Source organism: Carcharodon carcharias, chromosome 13 (assembly GCF_017639515.1).
Source record: "Carcharodon carcharias isolate sCarCar2 chromosome 13, sCarCar2.pri, whole genome shotgun sequence".
Classification (NCBI taxonomy): domain Eukaryota; kingdom Metazoa; phylum Chordata; class Chondrichthyes; order Lamniformes; family Lamnidae; genus Carcharodon; species Carcharodon carcharias.
Genome location: NC_054479.1, coordinates 28993444 through 29020047, shown reverse-complemented (window position 1 = coordinate 29020047; position 26604 = coordinate 28993444). Strand labels below are relative to the sequence as shown.

Sequence of the window (26604 nt, the reverse complement as noted above, 5' to 3'; positions counted from 1 at the left end):
GTTCAGCAGCAGCTCCATTGACATGCTTGGAGTTGGGCCTCTGAAGCATTTCTGCCACTTCAGCAACACAAAAGCATGAATGTGCCATCAAATGCTCCAGAGCTTTTCACCCCTTGGGTGCAGACTGCAAATTAATGCCCATTTTAGGGGGCTGCAGAACAATTGGACAACTGGAGAAGTTGTAGAACCCCCCTTGCGAAGGGTGGCCATGGCGCAGTCACGGCTGGAGGCGCTTACTAAAGTTTGGACCAGTATCCCTCATGGGCTGACAGCACAGCCTTGCAGTGCGGGTTAGGAGAATGCCTGAGCTGAGAGCACAGCAAGCAGTCCAGTGGCTGAAGCTGCCGCCAAACGGTCAAGTGGAGGTGGGTGGGGCTTCAGACAGCCATGAAGTGCACTATACGCTGCCATCCAAGTGGTGGCCAGCACACTCCGGCATGCATTAAGGGGCCTTGAGACTTAACCAAGAGAGGTCCTTAAGACACGTATCCTAACCCACGTGTCTCTCCCTTTTGATCCTGCAGGAGAAGAGCATCAGGACCATGGAGCCTGGCGGCATGCCTCGTGGCTTACAAGGAGCAGAGGAGGAGAGTGAGACAGAGGCACCTGGCTCACGAATGGGAGGAGCACCACCCTCAAGATAAACATGTGCTAGGGCCTCCTACGCACGCAGCTGAAGATCCACAGTGAGCTGTCAACAGTCGGTGCCTTGCCAGGGTCTATAGATGGCACTTGTCATTCCTACAGATGACTGAGAACCAGTGTTGTCGAAGACTCTGCATGTTTAGGGAACTGGTTGATCACATGTGACACCTGCTGCAGGACCTTTTGCCACTCGGACATTGAGGGCATCCACTGCCAGTGGCCATGAATGTGACAGTGGCGCTCAATTTTTACTCCAGTGGCTCCTTTCAGGGCTCCACAGGTGACCTCTGTGGGATAGCACAAGTCTCCACATACACATGCATTCAGGAGGTCATGGATGCCATATTCGCAAAGGCACACAACTTTGTGCGTTTCGACCAGGAATGGGAAAGCCAGGAAGCAAGAGCACTGGGATTTGCGCAGAACTCTCGCCTTCCACAGGACCAAGGTGAAATAGACTACACTCACTTGGTGCTTAGATCTCTGTGGCAACAAGTAGTCAACCGCAAGGGCTTCCACTCCCTGAATGTTCAGCTGCTCTGTGACCACCCAAACATATCCTAAATATCTGTGCACAATTCCCAGAGAGCATCCACGACTCCTACCGCCTTAGCAGGTCTCAGATCCCTGACGTTTGCAGGGTCCACAGAGGCTGCAGGGTTGACTCCTCGGAGACGAGGGCTACCCACAGAGGACATGGCTAATGATGTCCGTGCAGCAGCCTCAGACTGCAGCAGAGAGGCAGTATAACAAGGCTCATGTCGCAGCCTGGACTTTGGTGTACCAAATGATAGGCATTTTGAAAATTAGGTTTTGGTGCCTTAATAGGTCTGGTGGAGCACTGCAATACAGTTAGCAGTGGGCGCATCATCGTAGTTTGCTGTGAGCTACACCACCTGGCATTGCAATAGTGGGAGGACCTAGCTGAGGAGGAGATGGAAGAATTGCACGTTGCCTCTAATGAGGAGGACATAGAAGGGGATAATAATGGTGAGGTCCTTGAAGGCGAGGATGCCGATGATGAGGCCCATCGCACTGGCCTGATGAGGCAGGCATGCTTGAAAGGCCCTAATAGCCGCAAGGCTCATGGAGGATGACGAAAGATGCAGTGAGGACAGTCCTGACATCCTCACCTTGCATCTGTACAAGTTTGATTCCTGTGTGGCTGATGGCAGCGCACATACCCTCAGTGCTCAGGCTCATGCCTTGGAGACGCAGCAGAGGCTGTAATAGTCACTAGATTCCAGGAGGATGATGATGATGATGTGCAGTGAGGACATTCCATAGATCTTCACATTGCCTCTGTGAATGTCTGGCTGAGGGCAGCTCACTTGAGTATCTGTGATCAGGGTCATATCTTGGAGACACGGTTGTGAAACTTTAAAGGCACCTGATCCTTTGTCAGCCTTCAGCACCTGATCCCTTCAGGACCACACCATCACTGGACACATGCTGAGGAGATGGGGGTCCAACCCCACCTCAAAGGTGCTGAGTGCACACAGAGAGAATGATGGAACTCTGTGATGCCTGCCCACGACATTCTGGCAGTAATGACAAGCATCATCGAGGTGCAGGCATCACTAATGTGTCCAGTGAGTGTGAAGCTGGGCCATCATTTTGGTCTGAAGGTTACACACTGCACAGGGAAGAGGCCCTGGATTGAGACACCTGCCTTTATCTTGTGCAGGAACCAAGATTTCACATCTAAGGGAACAAACACTGGTCATCAGAACAAGGAGCCATAGGCAAGGAGATATTCTTGGGAGTTTATTTAAAATAGTGAACATAATGTACAAGTGACCAACACCTGTGCCCATGTGATGCAGCTACATCTACTTAACCTTCCTAACCCTGCTGCTACATCTTGCTGCTCCCCCGATATCCACAACGGAGGTGGAGGCAGCCTGCTGACTGCTATGCCTGTTGCCTGTGGAGACTTTGGATGCCCTCTGGAGGGCCAAGGCCTGATGGGCCCCGGCCTGTTCTGGGTATCCTGCTCTGGGCCAGGTGCACCCACCTCAGCCTGTGGAGCTGGAGATGATGGGGCCACTGGAAGAGGGGATTTGGATTGGCCAGATATACCTGGAGTCACCTGGCTGGATGGCCCCATAGTGTCAAGCTCCTTGTGCTCCTCCCTATGGATGCCCGACAGTCCCCGGCTGACTCCTTGAGGAGAAGGGGAAGCTGGAGTGAGATCGAGTTGCCCTGCACCCCTCTCGCATTGACGCTGTTGGAGGCCAACTATGTTGTGAGCGATGGAGTTCAGCCTGCACAGCAGTGCAGGGCAGGTGTCCTGGACCAAGGTCTCCGTGGCATCCGCCATCCTGCCAGTGTTGACCTCGGTGCATTCGCATGCTAGAGCTATCACCTCAGACTGAAGGCGGACGGACTCCTCCATTGTCCCTTACCATCTGAGGAGTGCACCAGACATCCCTTCCTGATGTTCCTGTGATTGTCTTTGCAACTCCAACAACTGATTGAGGACCGAGCCCCGAGGCTTATCATCTGACACGGACTCAGCAGATTCCTTGCCTCCAGCAGGCCTCTGAGTGCCGGCGACCTCAGATGAGCCTGCCTCCGCCTGCTGTGGGACGGATTGTGTGCTGTGCCCACCTGATTGTGATCCCGAAGCTGCTCTACATCTAGGTCCCACTGAGATATGTGTTGCTGTGCTGGTGGAAGGGGTGGGTGAACGGCATGACAGGTCTTCAACGGTGCTGCCTTCAGGGTCCTCACCTGTGGGACGGGGTCAAGGTTGCCTGAGGCCAACGTGGCAGATGTGCCTAGGAGAGAAAGTGGAATTATTAGTGCTTGGCCGCCGTATTACACATAGAACAGTGGACTCAGAGTAGCGTTGTAGAACAGTGGACTCAGAGTAGCGTTGACAGAGGGATGATGTGATGCAGGATCCCTCATGTGGATGCTTGTTGATGACCTCACTGTCACCGCAGGAATGGCCCATGTCCTCTCCAGCCAGCTCCAACATATGACTCTCGAATGGAGTGAAGACTTCATGTCCGCCACACCACCTCCAGTCTGGGACCTCTCCTGCTGAATGTGCATGATTTTGTCCTGCATAAAAGCAGATGGAGAGAGTGTGAGCAAGGCGCATGCCAGGCCAAATGAGAAGGATGCCAGGTGTGCAGATGTGCTGAGTGGATCCATGGACGGGGTGAGGAGGTGATCTCCACAGGAAATGAGGCCAGATGGAGATGTGTGTGTGAGAGAGATTGATTGGTGATGTCCCTTGAGCTGGCAGTGTGTGAGATGCCAGAGAACTTGCGATGGTCTTGTGTGTGTGAATCGAGAGTGACGAGTTGTTGACTTACTCTGGCGACACAGATGAGATCATTCATCCTTTTTCTGCACTGGATTGCCAACCTCTTGAGTGCAGCGTTGGCACTGACCACGTCTGCCACTGCTTCCCATGGGTGGAGTGCAGTTGTATATCCTGGCTGGCTGACAGTTCCCCATTGTCTTAAAAAGATTACAGTTGATTAAATCCAGGACTTCGCATTTTTAATATCTTGCTTAGATAGTGTTAAATTTCAACGTTTTTTAGATTACCGGAAACGTCTCTCTCTGTGCACACTCCCTTGGAGGGCCTTTGTTTACTTTTCTCATTTTCACTTTGGAAGGTAGCCTCGCATTTTAAAGCAGTTTGTTCTGTCTCATTTTAAATTACAGAATTTCCAGTCAGTTGAAGGTTTTAAAAATCATTTTTCAAAAAAAAAAGAGCTATAATTTCATGACAATATCAAAAAAAGCAGTGGTTCTAGTACTGACCTCCAGGGAACTTTCTTCAGCAACTCATGAAGAATCCTTCTTCGGCACCTTCCAAACCCACAACCTCTATCACCTAGAAAGACAAGGGCAGCAGATGCATGGGAATCCCCCCACCTGCAAGTTCCCCTCCAAGCCACACACCACCCTGACTTGGAACTATATCACTGCTCTTTCACTGCTGGGTCACAATCCTGGAGCCCCCTCACTAACAGCACTGTGGGTGTACCTACGCCACATGGACTGCAGTGGTTCAAGAAGCTGGCTCACTACCACCTTCTAAATGGCAATTAGGGATGGGCAATAAAAATGCTAGCCTAGCCAGCGACATCCCATGAAGGAATATATTTTTAAAAGTTGGAAAAACAGTTGTTCACCACTATGTCCAGTTACTCAGCCAACTTTGTAGCCATGCTGCTACTGTCCCTATTCCGTTGGCTTTGATTTTGCTCATGTGTTATGTTGCACTTTATCAAACAACTTTTGGAAGTCCATGTACATCACCACATCAACTGCATTATCCTTATAAACCCTCTGTTACCTCATGACAAAACTCAAATCAAGTTAGTTAAACCCACCTTTTTGCCTTTAGATCTATGATGTTTGTGTTTAACGTTTATGCTTTTTTGTAAAAAGACATGGTTATAGAGTTGATCTTCAGACAACATTTCTTAGTGGAAACATTTAACTTTATTTACAAAACAGCAACAGCAACTCCATGTTTGCATCAAACTCCATAACTAAAGGAGAACACTCTCCTGTAGAGTTTCTCTGTGCTGTTTACACATTGGTTTACGTAGATCATGTGATCTTACAACACAATTATTCTTAAAGCTACAGTCCTGCATTTCCCAAAACTATAATTACTACAGACATTTTAGTTAAAAAGAAGTGTAATATAAAAAAGCTTGCCAGTAGTGTGCGCTATGTCCCAGATGTATTGCCCTCTGGTGTAGAATAAGGAATAAAGGAACCATGTGGGTGCATGCGTGCGTTCTTAATTGTTAGAATGTGACAAAACACTTAAAAATCCATAACAAAAACAATTACCTGGACAAACTCAGCAGGTCTGGCAGCATCGGCGGAGAAGAAAAGAGTTGGCGTTTCGAGTCCTCGTGACCCTTCAACAGAACTGATCTTTCTTTACTAGGAGAGGGAAATATAAGCTGGTTTAAGGTGTGGGGGGGAGGGGTGGTTGGGGGAGAAGTGGGGGGCGGTGGTGTTAGGATAGGAGCAGATCATCAAAAGATGTCACAGACAAAAGAACACACAGGTGTTGAAGTTGGTTATATTATCTAAACGAATGTGCTAATTAAGAATGGATGGTGGGGCACTCCAGGTATAGCTCTAGTGAGGGTGGGGGAGCATAAAAGATTTAAAAATAATGGAAATAGGTGGGAAAAGAAAAATCTATATAAATTATTGGGAAAAAAAACAAAAGGAAGGGGGAAGAAACAGAAAGGGGGTGGGGATGGAGGAGGGAGCTCAAGACCTAAAATTGTTGAATTCAGTATTCAGTCTGGAAGGCTGTAAAGTGCCTAGTCGGAAGATGAGGTGCTGTTCCTCCAGTTTGGGTTGGGCTTCACTAGAACAATGCAGCAGGCCAAGGACAGACATGTGGGCAAGAGAGCAGGGTGGAGTGTTAAAATGGCAAGCGACAGGGAGGTTTGGGTCATTCTTGCGGACAGACCGCAGGTGTTCTGCAAAGCGATCGCCCAGTTTACGTTTGGTCTCTCCAATCATGCTAGCTTTCCTTAATTAATCCACATTTGTCCCAAGTTACTGTTACTTTTGTCCTGGATTATTATATCTAAAAGGTTTCCCACCACGGGTTAAACCTGCTGGCCTCTAGTGCTGGGTTTATCCTTGCACCATTTGTAGAAAAGGGGCTTAACATTTGCAGATCTCTATTCGTCTTGCACCACCCTTGTATCTAAGCAGGATTGGAAGATTTTTGCTGTAAAGGGTTAACCTCAGAAACATATATGATGATGATGATGTAATAATATTAAATCACATGACTGAGAAGTACGCGTGACCTGGAAGGAGGAGAAGCTCCAACCTTAGTTCAAGATCCAAAAGTATAACCATGTGCTACTAATAGAGTTTTGGCTTTAAGAAACTACAGACTCAAGCAGCGTACGTTGGGAGAATAGACAATCCCCAAAACCCCTGTCTAGACCCAACCATACAACAAAATAGTTGCCAGCACTTCCCCAATTTCTACGCTTGTTTCCCTCCATTTTTTTGAATGCATCTCATCTGGTCCTGGTGCCTTATCAACTTCTAAGGACAAGTCAGAATTTCTAATACCTCCTCTTTATCAGTTTTTAACTCATTCGGTATCTCAACTACCTCCTCTTTACCAAGGAACAATATGCTGCCAAAGTCATAATTAAAGATGTGAAAAGTGCTCATTTAGTACCTTGACCATGCCTTCTGCCTCCATGCATAAATCCCCTTTTTCCTTCCTATTCAGCCCCACCTCTCCTTCTTTTACTATCCTTTTTCTATTTATATAGTTCCACATCATCAATAGTAATATAACTATCATGAAGATAAGAGCTCATGGTGTTGGGGGTTGGTGATATATTAGCATAGATACAGGATTGGCTAACTAACAGGAAACCGAGTTGGGGTATATGGGTCATTTTCAGGTTGGCAAACTGAATCAGTGCTGTAGCCTCAATATTTATGATTTATATTATTGACTTGGATGAAGGAACTGACTTTATTATAGCCAAATGTTTTGTTGATACAAAGGTAGATAGGAACGTAAGCCATGAGGAGGATACAAAGGGTCTGCAAAGGGATGTAGGTAGGTTAAGTTAGTTGGCAAAAATTTGGCAGATGGCGTATAATGTGGGGAAAATGTGAGGTTGTCTACTTTGGCAGGAAGAATAGAAAGGATGGATATTATTTAAATGGAGCAACACTGCAGAATGGTGCAGTAACAGAGATATTTGGTCATCCTCATACATGAATCTCAAAAAGTTAGCATATGTGTACAGCAAGTAATTATGAAGGCAAATGGACTGAAGGGATAGTTGCCCTTTATTGCAAGGGGGATGGAGATAAAAGTAGGGAAGTCTTCCTCCATCTGCACAGGGCATGGGTGAGACAGCACCCGTAGCACTGTGTACATTTTTGGTCTCCTTACTTAAGGAGGGATACACTTGCATTGGAAGCAGTTCAGAGAAGAGTCACTAGGCTGATTCCTGGGATGAAGAGGTTGTCTTATGAGGTAAGGTTGGACATGTTAGGTCTGTATCCACTGGAGTTTAGAAGAATGAGAGGTGATCTTTTTGAAATATTAAAGATTCTGAAAGGGCTTGACAGGGTAGATACTAAGGCTGGAATTTTCCATCCCATTGGCGTCGGGTGTCATGGCAGGTGGGGTCGACAATATGGCAAGTAGCCCAAAAATCAGTTTCAAGCCAGCGTGCAAGCATAGTGGGATCATCCAAGGGTGCCCCTCTTGGCGGAACCCGATTTGTATCCGGTAATGGGATGTTTCGTAAGGACCGACCAAAATTGTCCCCCCACGCCAGATTTACCATTACGGTGACAGGAAAACACGTCAGCCCAGAACACGTCTGGGCAAGTGTAACATGCAGAAGTCAGTAGTTAACTTTAGCGCCTTGCACATCTCGCAGACATCCAAGGAGCAGAAGATGCTGGAGCCCCATAGCTACCGGGCTCTGGAGGAACACGTGCATCGCCTGCTGGGTGGATTCTCATGGACGTGGTTCCGCCGCAAAGCAGCTCACAGAATGTGGGAGGTCTCCATTTTGTCTCGGGTCTGTTTCAGAATATCGTGGTCCTGGCCGTGGGCGGCCACAGATGATCGGCGAGGGTGGGGGTGGAGAGGAAGGTGTAGCTGTGAGTGGGAGGGAAAGTTGGATTGGGGAGGGGGATGTGGGAGAGAGAGGTCTAGCTGTGACTGGGAGGAAGGTGTACAGGGAAGGACAGGGGCGGGAATGAAGGATTCAGGGGGCCGGGGGGAGATTGGGAGGCGGGATTATGGGGAGAGGAGAGTGTGGCAGGCAAGAATGCAGCAAATGGGGAAGAAGGTGCAAGGGAGGGAGTTTGGGGTGAGGGAAGGTGGCTGGGAGAGGTATGCGGGGCGAGGACGGAGTTCAGAGAGGGGCAGGTATTCCGGGTGGAGGATGGAGTAAGGGGCGAGAGATGTTTGAGTGAATTTTCAAGGTGTCTGTGGAATCGATGATTGCCACTTGGGAGTGAACTGAAGTGGGTGTGGTAGGAGGAAATGATGAGTAGGAGAGGGGGCAGAGGGAGCCGGAAGAATGGGAGTTTGAGGGTGTGTCAGTGGTGGTAGAAGAGACAGTGAGAGTTTAGTTGGTGGAGACTTGCCAGCAGACCTGGGGGTGGGAAGGAGGAGATTGGGGAGGTCCATGTGAATGGGGGGTGGGATTCTTGGGAAGATAGGGAACATGCACATTCACCTGGACATCCTGGAAAGAAAAGGGTTCAGGTTGGTAGGTAACGGTGGGCAGGCAGAAGGTGATGCCAGCGAATCAACAGTGATGAGGAAAGGTCATGGGGACTGGGGGAGGGGAAGGGACAGGAGAGCTGATTAAAAACTTGTCTACGTCGTAATTGAAAGTGAGCGGAGCCATATGTTGGACGGGCAGAAGTGCTGTATGGGAGTGCAATCAGTGGATGGGCCAAGCTGAAGGTCAGCTCAGATGGACAACTGCAAGAGAACCCCAGCAGGCAGCGTGAAAAATGCTCGGAACAGTAAGATGTTTGATGGATGGAGGCTCCGCATGCGTGGGAATGTGTTTACACGAAGCTCCGAAAGACCCTGCCATACACACACTTTTCCCTCCAAAATCACTCGTGGTCCAGCTTTTTTTTTAATATTCATTCATGGAGTGTGGGCTTCGCTGGTTGGGCCAGTATTTATTGCCCATCCCTAGTTGCCCTTGAGAAGGCGATGAGCTGCCTTTTTGAACTGCTGCAGTCCATGTGGTGTAGGCACACACACACAGTTCTTGAGGAAAAGAGTTCCAGGATTTTGACCCAGTGACAGTGAAGGAACGATGATATATTTCCAAGTCAGGGTGGTGAGTGACTTGGAGTGGAACTTCCAGGTGATGGTGTTACCATCTATCTGTGCCATTGTCCTTCCAAATGGTAGTGGTTGTGGGTTTGGAAGGTGCTGTCTAAGGAGCCTTAGAGAATTCCTGCAGTGCATCTTGTAGATGGTACACTGCTGAAACTGTGCGTCGGTGGTGGAGGGAGTGAATGTTCGTTGATGTGGCGCCAGTCAAGCGGGCTGCTTTGTCATGGCCAGTGTCAAGCTTCTTGAGTGTTGTGGGCTACCTGCAGCTGAACTGTGAGAGGCGGGAAATGCAGTGGGAGGGCTCGTGAAGCCTGTCAATGAAGCTGAAAGACAATATTACACATTACTGAGTGGAAGTGAATATATTTTCAGATTATAAAGTGACAAAATGCATTCAACCATGCAGCCAACTGTGATCAGAATTTCTTAATTCTTCTAAATGCTGCCCTGACATCTGCAGCAGGGGTGGAGACAGCCTGTGCAATGGTTGACCTGTTATCTCTGATGACTTCGGTGTGCGCCCTCTGGAGAGCCAAGGCCTCGAGGGCCCCGGCTTGCTTTGGTTGTTTTCCTGTGGGTCAACTGCTCCCCATGTGGTGACAGAGGACAAGGTTGAAAGGGTCACAGGCAAAAGGAACTCTGAAGGAATGGACAGCCTTTGAGGTTCCTGAGTGGATGACCCAGGGGTGTCCAGCTGTTGCTCCTCCACCCTTTGGATGGCTGAGGGCCCTGGCCTGACCCCTTGAAAGGAAGGAGCACCAGGAGGGATGTCGAGATGCCCTGTTTCCCTATTGCATTGCCACTTGACCTTGTCCATGGCTACTGGGATGGAGTGCAGGTGTGCGCACATTTCTGCATTCTGCTGGACCAGGGCCTCCATGCATCTGCCATTCTTCCCATGGAGACCTCCATACTTGCACATGTGGGCACCACTTCATCAGAATGGGTGCATGCGGTCCTCTGAACCACATGCCACTTGCTGAGGGCTTCCAACTGCTCTGTGTGATATTCCCCTGCCGTCTGCAGACTCTCCATGATGAGTTGGAAGGCCGAATCCAGAGGTTTGTCATCTGACTCTGATCTCACAAATGCCTCCTCTCCAGCGGTCCTCCGAGTGTCGGGTAGCTCGGCTGAACCTGCCTCCCCTTTCTGCAGACATGCGTCCATGCAGTGACCACCAGATTGTGAGCCCGAGCCTCCTCTGGATCCAGGTTGCACTGATGTGTGTCTCCACGCTGGTGGAGGGTGTGGGTAAATGCTGTGATGGGCCTTCCAGGCTGCTTATTTCCAGCTCTTCAGTGGAGGAGGTGTGCTCTTCGCTGGAGGTGAGGACCTGATGGAACTGAGGGACTAGCTGGCGGAGGACATTGGGCCCTTGGCAGAGCTTCCTGTGAGCCAAAGTAGGGATAATTAGTGCATGGCAGCACAGTCAAAAGCAGGAGAGAGAGCACTCACAGTTGTGTTGGGAGAGGGATAATGTGGTGCAGGATCTTCACTTGGGTGAGCGCTGCTGACCTCACTGTCATCACAGGCATGGCCCACATCCTCACCAGCCAGCACAATGGCACACGGAAAGGCCTAATTTGGGGCACTCCACCCCACTGGTTTGGGATATCTCCCTGCTGTTGTGAGCCAGCTTCTCCTGCATGAAAACAAATAGAGTGTGAGCAGGACACATGGCACTGCGTGGATTGTTTGTGTGATGAGTGGATCTATGGACAGGATGAGGACACGAGCTCCGGAGGATATGAGCCTGATGGAGATGAGAGGGTTTGTGAGAGAGTTAGTGATTTTGTCCCTTGAGGTGTAAGATCCCTGTGGATGTGCGATGGGCTTATGAGTCTGTGAGTTGAGTGACGAGGTGGTGACTTAGTCTGGTGGAACAGATGAGAGCATTCTTTCTCTTCCTGCATTGGATACTGACCTCCTCTGTGCTCCAGTAGCACTGACCATCACTGCCACCACCTCAGGCTGGATTGGTGGCTCTGATGGACATCGCGGCGGCTTTCCACTGCATTCAGCAGGCGCCCCAGTGAGGCGTCACTAAATTTGGGGGCTGCCGTCATCTTCACTTTCAGGGCCATCTGTCACCTGAAGCAATCCTGGTCTGTAGACATGAAGTAGGGATGTGTCCTGGTATGCTTTAAATATGGCACCCATAGTGAGGAAGCGCTGAGGTCATGGCATGGCAAGCAAATCTGAGCCTGCCCACCAGTGAGCCTGAGTGTTTCCTGTGAATGCATTATTAGTGAGGCGGGATGTGCTGGGAATGGGGCAACACAGCGTGGCAGCCAGCGGATAAAACGACTTTTTTCCTGCCCACCGCTGCACTTAGTGCAAATCTGGGACGATTCCGCCCTAAGACAATGTTTTCTCTCGTGGGGAAATCTAGAACTAAGGGGTACACTGGGGGCCTCTCACTTAAAATGGAGAGACGGAGGAATTTCTCCTTTCAGAGGATTGTTAGTCTTTGGAATTCCCTTCTACAGAGGCCGGTGGAGGCACGGTTGTAGAATATATTCAAGGCTGAGTTTGACAGCTTTTTGATTGACAAAGGAGTTAAGGGTTATGGGGGGCAGACAGGAAAGTGGGGTTAAGGCCATAATCAGATCAGCCATGATCTTTTTGAATTGCAGAGCAGGCTGGAGAGGCCAAATGGTCTACTTCTGCTCTTGTTTCTTACAATCTTATTCATTCTGCATTTCAGATTATTTCGGAAAATTATCATTATTGTGTTTTTTTAGTTTAAGGTCATGTAGAACTTTGTGTTAAGTTTTTTAACTGGATGTGATTGGAAAGAAAATTAGAATTGGATAGTAAAATTCCACATAATAGAATTTGCAGAAGAAAATAAATTAGAAAAAGGAAACACAAAGCCAAATTCTTAACCAGTGAGAAAAATAGAAAATTGATTTAGACAATTTTCAATGGCTTGATAGCCTGTGTTGGCATACCTAGCAGTCACAAGATTTTCAGTTATTTGAGATGCAAGCTATTTCAGTTAAATTCACAACTCATTGTTGCAATAAATTTGTGGGACATAGATTAACTGTGGAAAGCATTGAAAAATCCCAGTGCATGGGTCACCCCTTTTCAATGGAAATTTAATAGTGCATGTGCGCGTGTGTGTGAGAGAAAGGTGAGGGTCATGTTTCTTCAGATTGCAATCATGTGGGCTCTGTTAGAAGATGACTTCCATATTGTTTGGAGAAATAGCTGATATATTATAATTAAGCTTTCAATATTGTAATACAATACCTATGGAGCAACACTTTTGGCAACAAGTCATTTTTAAGAGCTAATGTTTATTATTGAAAGATGTGCTCTGTGTTCAAAACAAATCTTTGGTGCCTTTCAGCCTTAATTCATTTTTCATTGAATAAAACTTCAACTCTGATAGTGTAGTCTGGTGTCTTATCCTGAACTTGTCATCTTTCATCTCATCATTGTCACCTCTGACTTTGTCTCAGGAGTACAGACATTTTTTAATTTGATTCGTTGATCACAAGGACATATCTTTAATTCTGAGAAGGGTTTATTGCAGACATACTGCATGTATAAACTATGAATTAAATAGCATGCATGGCTTAAGTCGGTTACTATGCTTTACCACAATGTACACTTCGTGATTGTTGCCAGATAGGTTATTATTTGGCATCTCAGCAAAAACACATTAAAATTTGCACCGATAATCTTTCCTATAAACCATACTTTTGTCAAAGCAATTACAGATTGTGCCTGAAAATGTCCACACAGAACAAAAGTGCACTTTTAAGCTAAAATTTGCACTGCTCATTTGAATGATTAACTACTATGATACTTTGATAATTAAACATTGTCCCCTGTCTCCTCCATCCTCATCCCCAACAACGTGTGAGAAAAGCATGGACTTCTTTGTCACTAAGATTGTGACCATCTGATCAGCTGCCTCTACCTCTTCACCCCCGTTTCCTCATCCGCCAGGTAAATTTCCTTCAAGGCATCCCCCCTGCTCTAGCCCTGAGGTTGCATTGTTGTCTAGTTTCTCTTTAATCTCCCTTCGTACCCTCCCTGAGCATATCTTGTCTATGAGACCTGCCTCCTGCTGCCTTGACCCTATCCCCACTAAACTACTGACCACCCAACTTCTCCTCCTGGTCCTCATTATCTGATATTCAGGTATTGTCATTCTCCTTCAAATTTGCCCTCGCAAACCCTCACATCAAAAAAACCCCTCATCCCACCATCTTTGCAAACTAACCCCACCCCCAACTTCCCTTTCCTTCTCAAAGTTCTTGAATGCGCTGTCGGCTGCCAAATCCATGCCCTTCTTCACTGGAGCTCCATGTTTCAATTCAGTTCAGATTTTCACTCTGACACAGGACCAAAATGGCACTTATCAAAGTCACAAATGGCGCAGCATTTGACTGTAACAATGATAACCTATCCTTCCTCATCCTTGTCAAACTGTCTACAGCCTTTGATCACGCCACCCTCGTCCAACACCTCTTTATTGTCATCTCCCCGGGCAGCACCACACCCGCCTGGTTCCTTTCTCATCTATGTAATCCTTGCCAGAGAATCACTTGCAATGGCTTCTCTTCCTGTTTACCGCTGGAGTCCCCCAAGGAAGTAACCTTGGCCCCCTCCTATTTCTTATCTACATGCTGCCCCTTGCATCATCAGTTTTCATAAGTTTGCTGATGATAACCATCTCTAATTCACCTCTACCACCTCCATCGACTCCTCCACTTATGCTAACTTTTCAGTCTGTTCGATGTTAATTACTGGGCAAGTAGAAATTTGCTTCAATTAAATATTTGGAAGACCAAAGCCATTGTCTATAGTCCCACTACAAACTCAGTTCCTAAGCAACCAACTCCATCCTTCTCCCTGGCAACTGTCTGAAGCTGAACCAGACTGATTACAAACTTGGTGTCATATTTGATTCTTAGACGAGCTTCCACTCTCTCATCCAAGCCTTCAGTAGGACTGCCTATTTCCATCTCCATAACGTTACCTGACTCTGACTCTGCTCCTGCCTCAACCCATTGCTGCTGAAATGCTCATCCATGTTTTTGTTACCCCTAGATTGACTACACTAATGCACTTCTAGCTGGTTTCCCACGTTCAGCCCTCATTGAACTTGACTAAATGTTTTACTCCCTGTGCTGTAGCTTGCACCAAATCCTATTCACCCATCACCACTGTGCTTGCTGACCTACAATGGCTTCCAATTAAGCAATGTGTCGATTGGGGAAAGAAAACTTCTCATCCTTGTTTTCAAGTCCCTCCATGGCATCGCCCCTCCCCATCTCAGTAATCTCCTCCAGCCCCACAACCCTCTGAGATAACTGTACTCATCTAATTCTGGCCTCTTGAGAATCCTCAATTTTAATTACCCCACCATTGGTGGCTGTGCCTTCAGCTGCCTTGCCCCTAAGCTCTGGAATTTCTTCCTTAAACCTCTCCAACTCTATGTCTCTTTTTTTACCTTTAAGGCACGCCACCTCTTTTTTGGCCATCCTCCCTAATATCTTCCCATGTGACTTGATGTCAAAAACCTTGGGATATTATGTTAAAGATGGTGTATAAATACAAGTTGTTGTGTTTGCTATTTAAAATGATTTGTAAAAATTATTATTCGATCTTCGTGCAAATGCTGTTATAAATACATTTTAACAGGGAAATGCTCAACACTTGGAGGCGATGGAAAGTTTTGTCCAACTTAGCATTCATTATGTTTTACATGCTTTTAGGTTGGCAAATCATTGTGGAAATGATATTTGATAATTTCTTGTTAATCCTATAAAATCTAGAATACAATCCTAATACCCTTTCAAACAGTTGGTATGTGTTATGACATCAGTGAGTGCATTGTTGTCAAGTTGCTTACACAAAAAAATGTCCAGCTCATAGTTTATTGAACTACATGTTGTGCTTTACTTAGCTTCTAGTATTTGAAGTAATTTTTTTTAAATCCTTTTCTAAGACAAGATAGGTCTCATTTAATCTACTCCTCACAAAGTAATTTTCTGTGGTATCATGTTACATTGAGACACAGATACAGTGATTAGCTTGTTAAAGAGCACAAATGATCACAACCTGACAGCACTATAACCATATGCAAGTCTTTCATGATGCTTCAACTCCCTATTTGTAAAAATTGCCTTCTATAATCAACATCTGCATCCACAGAAAAAAATTGAGAAGTAGCGTAAAACAAATTATTTAACTAAGAGAGCAGATTTTAAACCCGGGGCTGGATTTTCAATGCGTGCACTCAGGTGAGTTCTAGGTTCCAATCTGGCGCCTAAGCTGCATTGCTATTGCGATGTAATTTTTAAAGTTAAATGGCCTAATTTCTAAGAGGTGAACTCAGCACCCGATTAGAGATGCCGAATGTCTCTTGGAGGCAGAAGCTGCCTCCCCAATGCCAGCGTCAAAGGCAGATGGTAGCCATGTTGCTGTATGCCACTACAATGCCAATTCAATCAGGCACCTCCTCTGAAGTAGGAAGAGGCGTACGGTGGTCTTGCATGACCAGGTAGAACCAGCGCTCATGCTGGTGCTGGTTGGCCACATAGATCTATTTAAAAGACCACAACAAATTAAGTTATTCAGGCTGCACGACGAACCCGGCAACTTTGCGCTGAAGTACACAAGACTGGGTGGGCCCACCCGAGAAACCTTTGAAAACTTGATTCTACTTTGTGCTTGCCCCTTAACAAGCTCCTTAAGGAGCTTAAGGGGTTAGGGTAAAGGGAGTGGAATGTGAATCACACAGGAGAGAGATTCTTACTCAGCAGGGCAATTTGAACTTTTTGTTGTGTTCAAATATACCCCATTTTGGCTGTTACAAGGGCCTTATCCCTCAGTGTGGGAGTCACAAATTGATGGAGTAGATGTGAACACTCTTAAAGGGGCAGATAAGTTCTGTTAACTGTCATGATCTGAAGTATTTTTTTAAATCCCCCCACTCTTTAAACTATAAAAGGAAACTGGCAGCAGCTGTCAGATTGTTTTAAAAAAAGCTCTGCTGGGCTGCTTTGATTGACAGGCCGTTAGTATGCCCATGGTGGATGTTGGGCGATCTGGCATTGAGTTGGCATGGGGGTATGAGGGGCTGTGAGTGGGTGTGAGAGGTGAGGGCTAAAGGGACTGAAATTTTCTAAAAAAACTGGGATTAAGTCGCACAGAAATGAGGCGGACCTTCTAACCAGCCTGCCTCTACACTTGCCCGTCCCCATGTCTTCCTAGCATCTGTTTCTGGGGTCGGCGGGCCCAACTTGATCCTACACACACCCGCAGAGCGAAAATCTCGCAATTTGGGACGCTCTTTACTGAGGCAGGTCCGGTGAGTCAGAAAATTTCACGAATTGAGCTACCCGTCTTGGTAGCCAAAACCTGGTCCTTAAAGCCCCAAGTTTTTGATAAACCCGTGCAATTACAAAGTTAAGGGCATTAAAATCTTAATGCGCAATTGATGCGCTAATCACCACATGGCAATTGCAGAGGGGAACCTTGGAGTTGTTGCATGAAAGGAGACTACACTTCATCTAGTTCGCCTTCTACTATTCTGGTCTCACATGGTGCAACAATAATGGAGTAAAGGTAGTGTTGCTTAGTTGACACTTTACACTAGTGTTCCATGTGAGAAAATGAATAGAGTCTGGAAAATCATCAGTACAACTAATTGCAAAAAATATAACATTTTGTGTAATGTGATGTGATTTGGCAATTTAGAGATTAAGTACTACATCACCGCAAAACAGATTCCACAATCTTGGATAACTAAGGGTGTATTATGCTACAGCTACTGGTCCAAAACCAGTGTTTGTTGTGTTGGTTCCAGCATGGAAGTACCTTGTTTATACAGCCTGGCTTGAACTGGAATTCTGCTTCCCCAAAGGCATGATTTTACACTTGCATCTTTCAGCGGATGGATAGGTGGCTGCTTCCTCACTCTCCCAACATTTAAATTAATACCAGGATTTAAAAAATACAATGGACGTCCAGTTGCCTCTCACTCCATGCAGTGAGGAACCCAAGATATGCATCAGGATGCCTTGAACTGCTTCTCTCCTGGATCAGAATAGGTATTGACTCTGGATTGATTCAGGTGTCAGCCTTTGCTCAGTTGTAACATTTTCATCTCTGAATCAAAAGGTTATGAGTTCATGCCTCACTTAAGTGGATAATCCTGGAGCCTGGAACCTAGCTGGCTGAAAGGTGAAACTGTTCAAAATGCCAGTCAGGGGAACAAAGAATTTGAAGAGATAAAAGTTCAGGGAAGTTACAGATGTTATGATCATGAGGGAGACTATTAACTTTTAAAAAGAAATTTGACCTCCCCATTATTAACTGCAAGTTTTACTACAAGATTTCATGTTTTAAACAAAAACTTTTACTGTACAATAATTAAATAAAGCGAACCTTATTAACTTAACAGTATATTTTGTAAGCCCTTATGATTTAAACCTAAAAATCTGAAAAAAACATTTCCCATTCTGTTTCTAATTCAAGTCAAGAGTTCCATCTATTCTTTCCAGAATCTTGAGGATTATTGTACTACAATTCTCCTGGAGCAAACCAAGATGTGCCACAGTTTTCAGGAAATCACTTTGATTCTTGTCAGTTTCTCAGTCTGGCACTTAGACTTCCAGAATTCATTCACTTTCTCTGCGAAGATTCCACCATCAAACTCTCCCACTAGCTTTACGAGGCAGCTCTGACAATTTTAATTCCTCATGAATTTGGACTTTTCATTTTGAGCATGGGCTCCACTCGCAATCTTGCTTAGTGACTCTAGATCAGGAACACTCCTGGTTCCTAATGGCCTCTTTGCTCCTTGTTCTGGCTGCCAGCAGATATACTACTGCCTTTTCATAGTCTTCCAAGCTGACTGCCGTTTCTGTGAGAAAAAGCACACAGATAAATCTAACACAAAAGACTGCCTTCCTGCAGTCTGTCCCCATGGCAATGTGGTACATCTGGAATGTCCCAGATAAAGATTCAAACCAATCATCCACAATTTTCAAATCCATCCTTTGATTTGAAAAGTATATCGATACTTTAAATACTTCCCTTTCAAACATTTCTTTGATGTGGGATCCACATGAATAATTTAAACCTCTTATGAAGACAACTGTAGACACCTCATTTCTACCAAGACTCAGAAAGGGGCCACCTATTATTTACTGTTTTCAGCCATCTAACTCTAATTCCTTTAAGTAAACATCAGTCATCCTTTGAATTGTATTTTCTCTAGGTTTTATTTACCAGTCTCTCAAATTCAAGGTTTTCTACTTACCTTGCATTTAAAAATTAATTTCCCATAACCAGAAATTGTATACATTTGAATCGTGAAATTACATATTCATAAAAGGAGGGGCTGGAGATGTGGCTGCTGAGGGATTTGAGGAAGTGGTGGAAATGGCCTTTTCTGCCATAAAGACTACGGGAGTAAAAGAGACAATGAGAGATGGAAAGATCCAGCCAATGGCTGTGAGAATGGGTTAGGAGAGTTTATATAGAGGGAAAGTGTTAGGTAAGAATTTAATGAATTTAGAGGAGAGTGGGCAAGGGAGCTGAGATGAAGATTGAAATCACCAAGGATGAGGAGTTGCTCAGTGCAGAGGTTGAGGAAGGAGAGGAGGGCATCACATTTGACCCAGGTGAGTGACTCTGTATTTACTCAATCTCCAAGAACACCTACCTCCAACATAATAAGATCACCCAGCTCCAGCCCTACTTCAGCATATCTGAAACCTTCATCCATTCCTTTATCTCTAGACTCATTATTCTTTTTCAAGACTGAAACCTATGGAATAGTTTTGAACCAGAAGAATGTCAAATGGGTTTTGATTTCAACATTATAGTGATGTTGCAAGTGTGTGCAAATTGGTGTTTTTGAGTTTGGAAGGAAAAAGAAACCGTTCAAAGTAGCATTGACCAGAGATGTATTGCCAAAGTAGAGATAAGGGGAGGGGTGCACAGTTGTCAGAGGCTAAAGATGAGAGAAGGATTACTTGTAGAGGCAGCAGGTTTTTTCTCGTATTTTGTGCTGAAGTGAGATTAGTACTGGAAAAATCATACTGGAAGAATCACCCCAGATAAGGAAGAAGTGTTCAAGTCTTGGACATGCATGATCTTTCCAGAGAGGCAAAGGGAATGGAAGTGTTTGACATGAAATAAGAAATGGTGTTCACAATGAACAAGCTGTGGTAGTGGTTACAGAGAGCTATTTATGTCGGGAATAATTGAAGAAGGACCAAGAGCTACAAGTTAATACCTGCTGGTTAGACTTCAGAAACCTGAAGAAATTGTCTTTGAAGAACTTAGCATGGGTTTTGTGGCTAAGGACAAAATTTGAACAAGCTGTAACAGGTATAAATTGAATATTAATGATGTCAGTTGTAAATTGAAATTTTATGGATTTGATTTTAAAAAGAATTTCAAACTACATTTGGACGATATTGCCAAGCCACCCATTGCTCAGAGCACAGCAGTTCCTTTTTTGTATTAAACAAAAAAGCCACCGTCTTCTTGGAAAATTTTTAGCAAATTTTCAGTTTGGAGATTTTAATCAAGGAGTTTGTACAAAACACACTATTATTAATGTTGATACAAAAATAACTAGTTAGTGGTAAAATATACCAAAAATACATGTTGTAATGCCAATAGAGGCCTGTGAAAAACTTTCCATTCCATGATTAGGAAGAGTTTTTAGGTTTCAAAGTTAGTCATTTAAAAGGTATTATTAAAAAAAAGGGAGGTTGTATTTATTTACTACACTGTCTAGTTTACCATCAGCTTGACAGGAATGATGTGCAAACCGTTGCTGAGCAGAAAACAGTTGGTATGAAAAAAAGTTCTTGATGAACATTTACTATGTGGAGAATTAATTACATAGCCTGTTCACGTGTTGTAACTTTTATTAGAACTAACCGTGTGCTTTTATTAAAATTCTCTATACAGGCAGGATTCTTAATACAATGCATCCACTCTTTTTACATATCCTTTTATCCCCTTTTCTTTAACAACCCTTCTGATATATTCTTGCAAGTTGACGTGGCCTCTGCTTGAATCCTTAGCTCTGGTGGTTCATTCCACAACCTCTCAATTGTGTTTTTACAAATGAAAGTGTTTCTCTTGTTCCATGGCCCAAGTCTTTTACATTTAATCTTGTTTCCTTATTCGAGATTTCTTAACCACTGGAAACAGTCTGATTCTCCCTATTCCATCCACCCCTTCCTAATTTTAAGCACCTCTACAAAATTACCCCATAATCTCATGTATTAACAAAAATTGGCATACGGCAAACATTTTTTGAGAAAAAATGTTAATTTTGTATCTCGTCGTACTTGAAACAGCACAATGTTCATCATTTTGTAATTATTGTGCATTCAGTTTGGATAGTAATCTTAATATCATTCCTTTTGTCTCATTACTTTTGTCTTAAGACCATAAGACATAGGAGGAGAAATTAGGCCAATCGGCCCATCGAGTTTGCTCCGCCATTCAATCATGGCTGATAAGTTTCTCAACCCCATTCTCCCGCCTTCTCCCCGTAACCTTTGATCCCCTTACCAATCAAGAACCTATCTATCTCGGTCTTAAATACACTCAATGACCTGGCCTCCACAGCCTTCTCTGGCAATGAATTGCATAGATTCACCACTCTCTGGCTAAAGAAGTTTCTCCTCATCTCTGTTCTAAAAGGTCTTCCCTTTACTCTGAGGCTGTGCCCTTTTGTCCTAGTCTCTCCTACTAATGGAAACATCTTCCCGCGTCCACTCTATCCAGGCCTTTCAGTATTCTGTAAGTTTCAATCAGATCTCCCCCTCATCCTTCTAAACTCCATCGAGTATAGACCCAGAGTCCTCAAACGTTCCTCAAATGTTAAGCCTTTCATTCCTGGGATCATTCTTGTGAACCTCCTCTGGACCCTCTCCAGGGCCAGCACATCCTTTCTGAGATACGGGGCCCAAAATTGCTCACAATATTCTAAATGTGGTCTGACCAGAGCCTTATAAAGCCTCAGCAGCACATCCCTGCTTTTATATTCTAGTCCTCTCGAAATAAATGCCAACATTGCATTTGCCTTCCTAACTACCGACTCAACCTGCAAGTTAACCTTAAGAGAATCCTGGACTAGGGCTCCCAAGTCCCTTTGCACTCCAGATTTCTGAATTCTCTCCCCATTTAGAAAATAGTCTATGCCTCTATTCTTTCTACCAAAGTGCATGACCTCACACTTCCCCATGTTGTATTCCATCTGCCATTTCTTTGCCCATTCTCCTAACCTGTCCAAATCCTTCTGCAGCCACCCCGCCTCCTCAATACTACCCGTCCCTCCACCTATCTTTGTATCATCTGCAAACTTAGCCAGGATGCCCTCAGTTCCTTCATCTAGATCATTAATTTATAAAGTGAAAAGTTGTGGTCCCAACACTGACCCCTGTGGAACTCCACTAGTCACCGGCCGCCATCCTGAGAAGGACCCCCTTATCCACACTCTCTGCCTCCTGCCAGACAGCCAATCTTCTATCCATGCTAATACCTTGCCTCTAACATCATGGGCTCTTATCTTACTGAGCAGCCTCCTGTGCGGCACCTTGTCAAAGGCCTTCTGGAAGTCCAAGTAGATAACATCCATTGGCTCTCCTATGTCTAACCTACTCATTACCTCCTCAAAGAATTCTAACAGATTTGTCAGGCATGACCTCCCCTTGATGAAGCCACGCTGACTTTGCCCGATTTTACCATGCACTTCCAAGTATTCGGAAATCTCATCCTTAATAATGGACTCTAAAGTCTTACCAACAACCGAGGTCAGGCTAATTGGCCTGTAATTTCCCGTCTTTTGTCTCACTCCCTTCTTAAACAGGGGGGTTACATTAGCCATTTTCCAGTCCTCTGGGACCCTCCCTGACTCAAGTGATTCCTAAAAGATCACCACTAACGCCTCCACTATCTCTTCAGCTATCTCCTTCAGAACTCTGGGGTGTAATCCATCTGGTCCAGGTGATTTATCCACCTTCACACCTTTCAGTTTTCCTAGCACCTTCTCCTTGGTAATGGCCACCATACTCACCTCTGCCCCCTGACTCTCTTCAACGTTGGGGATGTCACTCGTGTCTTCCATTGTGAAGACTGATGCAAAGTACCTATTCAGTTCCTCCGTCATTTCTTTGTTTCCCATTACTACTTCTCCAGCGTCATTTTCCAGCGGTCCAATGTCCACTTTTGTCCCTCTCTTACCTTTTATATGTCTAAAAAAACTTTTGCAATTTTCTTTTATATTACTGGATAGTTTACCCTCATATTTAATCTTCTCCCTCCTTATTTCTTTTTTAGTTGTCTTCATAATACCATGTACAGCATTCTCTCTTTATCCTTACAGTGATCATCTATTTTTCCTTATAGATTCCAGACAAAATGAATAGTTAATGGAAACCATGTGTTGTTTTTAAGTACCTACTAGTTAAAAGCAAAACATGTCCATTGTTATTAAATGAATACCAGACAGGCTGAATCAAACCACATTGAGCATTCAAACTTCTGACCAGCAGGCTAAGTGTAACAAAAAAAAATTAATCACAGTTTTTTTTAACATTTACTGGTATTTTTCTGCTGGATTTATAATTTTTAGTTATCTTGACTCATCTCTATATTCCTCTGCTGAATTTTGTCACTAAAATAGAAGATGATGGCACATCAGTTCTTTAACAAATAAAGTGCGATTGCATAAATGTACTTTATAATATGTTGAACTATGCTATTTCCATTTTCAATGCAGCAAAATAAAACTTCAGTTACTGCAGTTCAAATAATATTTGAGTTCGAACTGTGATTTGATTATGAGACACCTGAATCTGCTATTAGCCATTGGCATTTCGGAAAATTGAGAATCCAATAAAAAAGTCTCAACTCCAGCAAACCCACTTATGCTATTCAGTGTAACTGGGCTGGAATTTATTTTAAGGTTGTGAGTATCTTAGGTTCAGATTGACTCTGTGTCCTTCCTAATTTGTATGGTAAAACATCGACCAACTGAGTTATTGGGGACATTTGGGGGGAAAAAACAGCCATGCCCATGCTGCCGACTACAGTAATGTCTGTCAATAGAAGTTTTTTCTCTTGAAAACAAAATGACTAATGCTGACTTTTTAGAAGAATACCCCTATTATTCATTAATGTTTCAGTTATGTATGTAATTTAGTTAAATTTTCTGCTTATTGGAGTTATTAAGGAATGTACTACAATATTATGTATACAGTTTTCAGTAGACAGAATGATTTCTATTAGAGATTGAATTTGGAACATGGGGCAAATGTTTCATTTAAAACCTTATGAACTTCACTGATGTAAATATGACCTGTATTTGCAACTTTGCCTATAGGTAGCATTGTAATAGGAGTTTTCAGTTATAATGTCACACTTGCCTGTCAGATTCACCTACACCAAGGGCAAAATCTTCAAGTCAGGGTGCAGGGGTGGGCCCCGCACACCAACGCATAAAGTCATGTGCGGTGACGTTGGGCGTGCTACCCGACGTCACCAGGGATCATCCTGATCTTCAGTTCAGCGGGCGCGCACCAGAGTTGGCTAATTGAAGCACTTGTCAAGACTGCCCATCCAACCTTAAGGTTGGCGGGCAGGCAAAGATCCCAGGCGGCCTTCACATTTTTCATGGAAACTCATCCACGGGTGGAAGAAGTTTCATGAAGGGTTTACTAATTTAATAAAATGTTTAATGAAAATTCATAAACATGCTCCAGCTCATGTAACAATGTGACATGAGGAGACAATGAATAATTTAATTTTTTTTATTTTTCACATCTTTATGGTTTTTCTTAACCTCCCTGAGGCAGCCTCAGGGAGATTTCTGTGCGCGAAAGAGCGTGGGCACCTAACCTTCCTCCTCCCTTCCGCCCGCACAAGTAGTGCTGAGCGCTTCCTGGTGCGCGTCACACTGGGTGGGCCTTAATTGGCCTGCCCATGTAAAATGGCGGCACATAGCTGATCACAGGCGGTGACCAGCTGCGTGCCCGCCCACTCCCAACCGATGGGAAGAAAGTTCTTCCCCTAGTTTCACGCATGCATTATGTGCTATGTACAAGTATGTGTTATTAAAAAAAAATTCTGATTCCTTATAAACGTTTACTGATTTTAATTTACTTTTTAACATTCTTTCCCACTTCTAAGCCTGGCCCTTTGTTCACCATCCAACACCCAACCCCTGTCTCTGGCCGCTCATGATATAGAGCAGTTTATTATATTTTGCCTAACTCTTGGACCTACTTGTTTTCTGTGCCCATAATATTGCATCCTCTTTAAATTGAATAACTTCTTTTCTAATCTTGGGATTCTCTACTGGCCTTTGATGATGTCTGTTCTCTTTATACGTGTAGGTTGCGTTAGCACGTACCTGCATATTGGTCATTTCATTAAATAAATTATAGCTGCAAAACCTCAAAATGGAGGCCCATACAGCCTCTGATCCCTGTTTATTGCTAAACATTATAGATACAGTGCAACCCACTCCACTGTCTAACCAACATCGTGCTGCCAACAAACCCCACACCCCTAATTAAAAAGGGAAACTTGGGAAAATTGAAGCCAAGTTGGCTTTAGGGCTAGAAGTGGGAAGAGTTACAGCAATTCTGTATTCAGTATTACTACAGCAATGAAGGTTAGCTCCGCTGGGGAAAAAAAAATGAAGCTAAAACAGCCAAGATCATCGCACCACACCAAGGCCTCTTAATCTTTCATCAACCCTCAGAGCTGATGAATGCAGCACCGGAGCACAGACAGGTAGCACACTATGACCCACTGGATGTGAAGAAACTGAGACCATAAAAGGGAAAGGTGTTTTGTCCTCATTGTATGGATAGGACACTGCATTTTCCTTTGGGGAACAAGCTGCATGAAGATTTTGTTTTCTAGAATTGTTCTTTGGGAACTTAGAAAAATAAACACGTATCATATATTCTAAAAGATTAGACAAGTGAAAAGTGAGGAATTGTAAATCATGACTATTTATGTCAAAAGTGATTTCCAATTAGATGTAGCATGCTAGACTCAATCCCTGATTTATGTTGAGTTAGCAACACCAAGCATGAAATGAATCTGTCAGGTTGGCAGTTGTAGTTGGCCTCAGCAGCCCCAGTTTGAGAGGGGAAGAAACATTAGCCAGTGTGCTTATTCCTCATGAGATTGCACTTGTATATTGCCTTTACTATAATAAAATGTGTCAAGGCTCTACATATATATATATATATACACACACACACAAGAAGAAAGAAACACTTGCATTTCTGGAATGACCCAATGGTGTCTCAAAGTGCTAAAGTGTAGTCACTGTTGTATTATACAGACATTGAGCAAGAATGGAAGTGTTAAGACAAAAAAAGGCTTTAAGGAGACATTTGTAAGGACAGGGTAAGAAGTAGGAAGTAAAAGGGGTTTATGGAGGGAATTCTGGAGAGTAGGACCATTGGTTCTGCTACATATGGAGAAGCACCAGGAGGGTCAGGGGAAGGGGATGTGTAGGAGACTAGACTTTGGGGACTGCAGAGCAGATGCTATGATATAAAACTGGAGGAGATTGCAAGGATTGGATGTAATTAGGCCATGAACAGATTGGCCACGTATTTGAGGATAGTGTTAAGACAGTGGATGTGGGATGTGATTAAGATGGTAATGTTACTTGGTGCTGAACAGGATATCTGTGGTCAAGTGTGAATTTTGGAAGCTCAGGAGGTTGTAGGAGAAGGTAGCTTATTAACTGGAAGAAGTGTTTATGCAGGCATTGGATGTAGATTGTGTCAGCCTTGACTGTGATGCCCCAGAGAGCAGTAAATTGGTACTGAAGAGATAGAGATCTGTTAGTTAATAAAATGACAGCCTGATTCTAGATTTCCAACACTCACTTTCATGTTCAAACATGATCACATTTCTCAGTATACATGGAACCAAAATTCAAGTTCAGGAGAAGCTTCTCAGAATCGTCATTCACTGCAAGAAGTTTCATTTAAATGTATAGTGCTGCTTTTCTTGGCCATTATTATTGGAGTTGTGGAGCAATTATCAGCAATAAC

General features: G+C 44.4%; 1 protein-coding gene across 1 annotated transcript in view; it reads left to right on the top strand.

Moving 5' to 3' along the window:
• The window catches only part of LOC121286224 (ABC transporter B family member 1-like), a 196929-nt gene that overhangs the window by 144602 nt on the left and 25723 nt on the right, over positions 1-26604 (top strand). The window lies entirely within an intron of this gene.